We start from the raw sequence: 7,998 nt of genomic DNA, 5'->3' as shown, positions 1-7,998 counted from the left end.
GGCAATACTAACAAAGTTATCGGCACCATAAGAAAAACTAGAATAACAAAATATTTCACAAATTAAAAGTAAATTGTTATATTCAATTAAAAAGTTTGTCAAAAAATATTGAAAGAAACTGCAGTTTTTAAACATTGTTCATTAAATCGAAAATTTCTTAAGATTTGATTATAATGTTTTCTATTAATTTGCTAAAATTAGATTTTTTAACAATTGTTATCAAATTAATCCAAAATGTTAACATTTCTATTTGAGAATGATTGAATTCTTTAAATATTTTTCATAATTACTACTTCCAAACTCTTCGATACAAAATTATTTAAAGTTTTAGGGCGGGTTTCTTACTAATCACTTAAACTAGGCTTAACTTGCTGTATAAACAATGAACAGCTGTTTTTTGCAAATATCACTTTTGTAAAATGTAAAATTTTAGAAAAAATATAAATAAACATTTAAAACAATAATATCGAGAAAAGAAATCAAAAAATTACTATTTACTTAAGTTTTAAGTTTTTGTTCTTTCGAATACATTAATTTATTGTTTTTGTGGTTTTGGTTTAATTGGCCAATTATACTCAGTTAACACGAAATATATATTTAACCTGGTTTAAGATCATCTTTATAATTTGATCTTTATCACAAAAACCCTAGATTTCTTTTTGGCAATAAATATTGAATGCCCTTGTTAATGTCTCTTATTAAAGATGGTTTTTTTCTCCAAAACTCTTTGGCAAAACACTCGAATTATGATGAAAATTGAAAAAGAAATATTTCTAACCAATGTTAGTGATTTATTTAAATATACTTAATTATTCGTGTAAAAGAATTTATTAAAATAACCTAAATATTAACAAATTAATTATGGGATTATGGTTTTTATTTTGTAATAATGTGAATAAAGAAAATTATTTCCAGACTTTAGACTGAAACTATAGTTTAGATTACAGCTCAAATTGTAGCCTTAAAATGAAACACTATATTCTCGACTATATGTAGTTTAATGGGTTATTAATGGATAACAATAAAATTTCAGTTGAGTTGCCAGCAATCAATGCATCTGATATAGAACGTGGTATTAATGATGGCAATTGCCGTTAGTTTGCAAAAAGTTATCAATATTTTGTCATCTGTAGTTATTTTGACACATAATAGAAATGCAAACAAAGAAAACAAGTGTATTAAATTTGATATTAATGTTAAATTTTGTGAAAAAAAGAATATAAAATAAATTCTAAAGTGAAATATGTACACACATACGCATCCATTCGAATTGAATAATTGTGTTAACCACGTTTACAACTAGCGATGGAAATAACAACCCTTTCTTAATACAATCGGTTCTTCGCAACGAAACGACGCGGAGTTTAACGATCAACATTCCAGGATTATCGAAACCAGCCACAACAACTTTACATGCTCCATGTATAAAGTAAAGAACTAGCGGCCACAATCGAATTCGATTTGGAAAATAATGTTAACCACGCTAACAGCAAGCGTTGGAAATAACAACCCACGTTCTTAAGACAATCGGTTCTTCACACCGAAACGACGCGGAGTTCAACATTCAAGAATTGTAAAACTAAGTCACATCGACTTTACACGATGGTTATATGTATAAAGAAAAAAATTATCGGCCCAAATCAAACTATTATAATAACTAAACCATTTCAATTTGTGGTGCTGCAGCTATAGTCCTCTAACTACAATAAAAAATTTCTGGTTGCAAATTTATCAACTGAATTTTGCAGCTGTCGATGGACACTTGGTATGTTCAATTTATTTTTGGCAACTGACAACTTAATTGATGTTCGTTATCTATCAATAATCGACCAATAAGTTTAAATTCCAACTATTGCACAAACAGTACTTCAGATTATAGTCCAGATAAATAGATCAAATTATAGCTTAGATTTTGACTAGTTTATAGATCACACAACAAACTACAATAAAGGTGTAAGTTTGTATTATACTTTAAAGTATTTCAGACCTTAGTCCAGTCAATAAATCAGACATTAAGCTACAACCTAGATAAATGTTTAGAATATAGCCATGACTACAAGCTATATTCTAGACTATAGCTCAGATTATAGTCTAGATAAAATTGCAAAATGTTATTTAGTCTATAGTCAAGGTAATATTCCAAGCATAGATTATGGTGTAACCTTTTTATGTAGATTACAGATCAAATCGTTGCCTAGTCTATAACTAACTAAAATCATAGTTCAGAGAAAAACCCAAACTGTAGTCCAGACGTTAAATAACAGTATACCTATATTTTATTCCAGATTATAGTTCAGGATATATTCCATATTACACGCTACACAATAGTTTCCACTATAGTTTAATGAAATCTATAGTACAGTTTGTAGTTCATTACATGGTCTATAGATGGAACTAAAATTTTAATTGTAGTTCGGACTACAATCAAGACTGTAGCTACAATACATAGTTGAGATTATTGTCTAGGTTATTGTTATGATATAGTATGTGCTACATAGTACGACTTTAGCACAGACTATAGTCCAGTGTTGTATAGACTGTAATCCAAACTATATTTTAGACTACAAGACTTATTTTAGACATAAGTTCAGACTATACTATAGTTCACACTCTAGTCCAAATTTCAATGCAGACTATAGTACAAATTGTAGATTCTAGTTAAGAATATAGTATAGACATTATAGTTTAATGTCTGTACTTTATTCCTAACTAGAATCTACAATTTCCACTATAGTATGGATTTAAATAGAATTCCGGACTATAGTCCAGAATATATTCAGACTATATTTAAAATTTTTGGTTAAGATTTTCAGTTTTTCAAGTTATAGTCGATCAAGTTTCTAATTCACATTATGTTTTTTTTTTTTTTGTTTGTTTTAAAATTAAGCGGCAACTAATAAGCAATCTTTTGAAGATACCTAAGTAGATGTCAAAAATAAACGTATAGATGTTGGTTAGAGTAATGTATAATGATGAAAGTAAAACTTAAATAAAAACAAATTTCCGTAATTAACAAAAACCACTGAGCGTCTAAAAAATACTGTAAATATTTATACTAAAAAAATAAATACGCTAAAATGCCAAAAACCCAAATTAAAAAGGAAAAAACTTACATTTATAGGTAAAATATTTAACATTTAAATTAAAACACTTACACACTTTAAAGTTTAAAGAACAAAACTAATGAAAAAGGTTGATAAAATTACAAACATACTACTAATAATGATAAACATTAATATACAGTGACTACAACTCACCCCCTCCCCCAAACAAATTTGAAGGCGTAAAAAAAGAAAGTAACCAAAATTTGAAAGTATTAATGTACACTGTACAAATGAAGTATAAATACAAACATAAATATACATAAATACGTTTAGCAAATATTAATAAAAATAATAATTATTCTTATTAAACAAAAGTGTAAATAATTTAGAAATTCAAGCAAAAACATCTAATTAAAAAAAAAATGAAAATAAATGTAAATGTTATCATAAAATAATTACTAAAAGGAAAAAATTAACAAAAAACAAATGTCTATAAACTGTTTACCAGTTTAACAACAATACACTAAAATACTGTAGAGATTTACAACAACAACAAAATTCAAAGAAAACAAATAATATTTGAAATTTGAAACAGCAAAACTAAAATATTTAAAAAATAATAATAAACTGTGACGCTGGCGTTACATACATACACTTATTTAAATTTCCTTTATTTCAAACATTTTGTTGTAAATTTGCTTAATAAAATGTTTCAACTAATTCAGAATTCCTTATTATTATTCATCAACAGATTAAAATAAACTAATAATTTTTTGAACACTTATTATTTGAAATTCAAAATTCACCTTGCTTTTTTAATTCTTACTTACTATGGAAAAAATCTCAAAAACTCACCTCTATATATACTAAACATACTAACATAAAAAATATATTTGTATTTAGTTAACTATTTAAGTTTATTTAACGGTATTATTGGTGGTCAAGAAAAAAAAAACAAAAGCAACATATAAAACAAAACAAAATTACAAAAAAAAACAAAATTAATTATTAACAAATTTAGTAAACAAAGAAAATAAAATGTAACGTATAAATATATAGTATAAAACCAACCAATAATAATGACAAGAAAAAACAACAACAAATAATTTAATTATACATATTGAACTATAAATGGTAAACAAATTGAAAATAAAAGAATATTTGGCATAAAAAGTCTAAAACTAAACCAAATAATAATAAAGAGAAGAAATTTTAAAAAAGTACTGAAAAAAATTTATTTGACTTGGTATTTTTTTAATTGTTAGTGAAATGCAAATAGCGTGCAACCGTTAAAATTATTTAAAACAGTATTTAAAACTTGGCAGCACTGTTACAATGTGTGGAAAGCGCCATCTACTTTTTAACTTCACCTCGTTCACAAAAGCAAAAAATCGATGTGGCAACATTTCTGCAAATTTGGCACGCCACTATGGAAAACGATCTGGCAACCCTATAATAAAACCCAAAAATTTCGCAGAGCGTTGCCACCCGGAGGTAGTGGCCTATCAAAATTGAGAGAATGTTGCCACATCGATTTCTTACTTTTACGAATGGCCCTAACATAAACAATAGATGGCGCTTTCGATGTACCGTAACAGTGCTGCCAATTTTTCAGATGATAGAACAAATGTAACGTTCATTCCAACAGATTTTAAGAAAGAAATCGTTTATTTTAATGAATAAAACAAATTGTTTTATAGATTTTTTTAATATTAACATGTTTTTATTGTAATTATATAAATATCTTTACATTTTGTTAATATAATTCAGAATAAATCATTGAACAAGTATTCAAATGTCATCTACTTCTGAAGAAATACATTCAACACTGACCTAGAACTGAACTAGAACAGAACTAGATCTTACCTAGAACTGAACTAGAACTGAACTAGGACTGAACTAGAACTGAACTAGAACTAGAACTGAACTAAAACTGAACTAGAACTGAACGGAGCTAGGACTAAGGTGGAACTGCAGTGGAATCGGGATATAAACTAGGAGAATTTAAAAAAATCGAAAAAATAATTTAAAAAAATACAAAGTAAAGTATACAATATATAATTAATATTATAATTTGTCGAAAAAAATTAATTTTTTCGAAAACTTTCTTTTAAAAAAATTAAATATTAAAAAATTTTACACCATTTTTTTTTCAAAATAAAAATAATGAAACAAAGTTATTTGAAGTAAGAATTACCGAATTGAAAACTTCCCAAGTATTTCATGACTGTAATTTCTAATAAGTAATATAATTTCCAAAAGGTATATACTTTATATTATGTATTTTGTATTTTTATAAAGTCCCAGATAATTGATGTCATATTTAACAAACTATATCTTAATCACATCTAAAAATGCGATAACGTATTATTAACTTTTATAAACCAAATATTTCATTACGATTGAAAACAAAGTTAAAAGTAAGGAAAAGGCGTAGAAAAGTTATTACAAATAACACATTTGAAGTACATCAAGGTTTGGTGAAAAACTAGTAAAGTTTTTGACATACAAATATCGGATTTTTACTGCTTTTAAAATTAAGATTAGATGTAGTTCAGAGTTGCCAAAAATGAACAACATCCCTTCATTGACACGCTAATGTAAAATTCATAGGTTTTTCACACGAATTAAAAGCACTTTTTTTGCTGGGGTATTATTTGAAACTGTATTTTATGAACAAAAATTGTTCACTACTTTCTGAACACAAATTTGATTTTTTATTAAAGACAATAAAACTCTGATATTATTAACACAAAGTATTGTAATGCAAATATATTTAAATAGTTCAATTAAATTTATTTATTGGAAACAAATACATATACGATATTTTAAAAAAATTAATATTAATTTTAAAACTTTTTTTAATTAATTTTTACAATGAGCAACCAGTACATTTACCACTTCATCAATTTTTCCAATAACAGCAGTCAATGGTCCAGAAATTACATTACAAACTTTTTTATCTTCTTCTGAAGATGAATTACACTTATTAGTAACATCATTATTAGAAACTACATCATATAATTCCTCTAGCACTTTACTCAAACCATTAATACAGGGTACTTCTACATGCGGAATAGATCTCTTGACCACATCGGCTGCCACTCCGCCAAATATGAAAGCCAACAGAATAAGGACAGCAAAATATTTCATTGTTCTTTTTGATTATTTTTTTTTTATAAAGTAGTGTTAAGTAGTCACTTGTGAGACTGTTGAGATGTTTAAACTTTTTGGAGGTTTTTATACTTAATTATCTATGCAATTTCAAGTCCACAAACTGGTAATTGTTGTTTCTTCATTTCTTTTTATTTATGCAATTTTTTTTTTAATTTTGAAACAAATGTTTATATATTTCTATTTGGATAGAAATTTAAAAATAAGAAAAAAAAAAACAAAAGTATATACTAGAGGCCTGCACAAGACAACTAAAAGATATCGTGTGCTTATAATGGCGCACAAGATATTTTTTTTTACAAATTGGAGCATTATTGTTGTCTAGACTACATTTTTTACTACAGCTACTGTAGTAGAAAATGTAATTTTTCTAACACTGTTTTTTGCCATAACCTTTTTCAGTTTATGGACTTCATAAACCAAAAAAATGGGTTTCATAATACATGAATGAAAAAATGGTTCAATACGCTTTGACAACAAATTTAAGGCAATTAAACTTTGATATCAATACAAAGTATTGTGATTTAAAACCCCCTTAAATAATAAGTTCAATTTTAATAAAAAATTTATAATCACTGAATTTAATTTATTTATTGGAAAGAAATAAACGATATATTTAAAAGAAAATTAGTATGAATTTTAATTTTTTTTTTACATTTTTTTCAAAGCATTTTAATAATTGAATATAATTAATTTTTACAATGAGCAACCAGTACATTTACAACATCATCAATTTTTCCAACGACAGCAGACAAAGGTCCTGAAATTACTTCACAAACCTTATTATCTTCTTCTGATGGTGATTTACACATATTTGTGACATCATTATTGTAAACTAAGTCATATAATTCCTCTAGTAGTTGACTCAAACCGTCAACACAGGGTACTTCTACATCTGGAATAGATCTCTTGACCACACCGGCTGCCACTCCACCAAATATGAAAGCCAATAGAATAATTACAGCAAAATATTTCATTGTTTTTTTTTTTTTTTTTTTTTTTTTTTTTTTTTTTTTTTTTTTTTTTGATTATGTTTTTTTATAAAGTAGAGTTATACTTCAATTGCACTTCTTGAGACTGTTGAGGTATTAGATATTTTCGGAGGTTTTTATACTTAATCATCTATGCAATTTTATGTCCACAGACCGGCAATTGTTGTTTGTTCATTTCTTTTTTAAACACTTTATTTTTTTACTAATTTGGAAACAAATGTTTGTATAGAACGAACATTTGGTAGACATTTTTAAGTAAATATGTAAATACGTACACGAGAAATATATCTTAAAACATTCATACAAATGTATGTATGTACATTTGTATGAATGTATGCAGAAATATAATTTTAATGGAACAATTCTTCAATTTCAAACTAATTATAAAAAACAACAAATTCATATAGAAATCATACATGAAAGAACTGGTTCCAAAACTTTTTCATAAAACATGTTGATCAATCGTGACCAATTAGAACTAAAATGTTTATTTTGGGTCTATTAAATAACCGATCGTTATTGGTCACAGGACTCTATGACATGAAATCGCTGGTAGCACAATAAATCCATGGAATTTCTTTTGGATAAATTTAAGTAAATGAACTGTATTATCATTGTAAAAGTCTCTGCAGAAAACATTATATGTATTTAAGAACTATTATATTGACATGAGTACTTATTTCTTTTTTGTCTGCTCTTTATGGAAACTTTTAAAAAAGATTAAACAAAGTTCAATGAAATAAACATCGAGTTTGACCTACTGAATGAATTGAAATAGAACTAACATA

At 26.2% G+C, this 7,998-nt stretch overlaps 1 long non-coding RNA gene across 1 annotated transcript; it reads left to right on the top strand.

Annotated features, from left to right (window-relative positions):
- Positions 1–479: 479 nt before the first annotated feature.
- On the top strand, positions 480–3,100 carry LOC124418887. Its single transcript, XR_006940282.1, has 2 exons — positions 480–1,765; positions 2,888–3,100. It is a non-coding gene; the product is annotated as an uncharacterized LOC124418887 (long non-coding RNA).
- The last annotated feature ends 4,898 nt before the right edge of the window (positions 3,101–7,998 follow it).

This window comes from Lucilia cuprina, chromosome 3 (assembly GCF_022045245.1).
Source record: "Lucilia cuprina isolate Lc7/37 chromosome 3, ASM2204524v1, whole genome shotgun sequence".
Lineage (NCBI taxonomy): Eukaryota > Metazoa > Arthropoda > Insecta > Diptera > Calliphoridae > Lucilia > Lucilia cuprina.
This window is presented reverse-complemented; position numbering and strand designations above follow the sequence as displayed.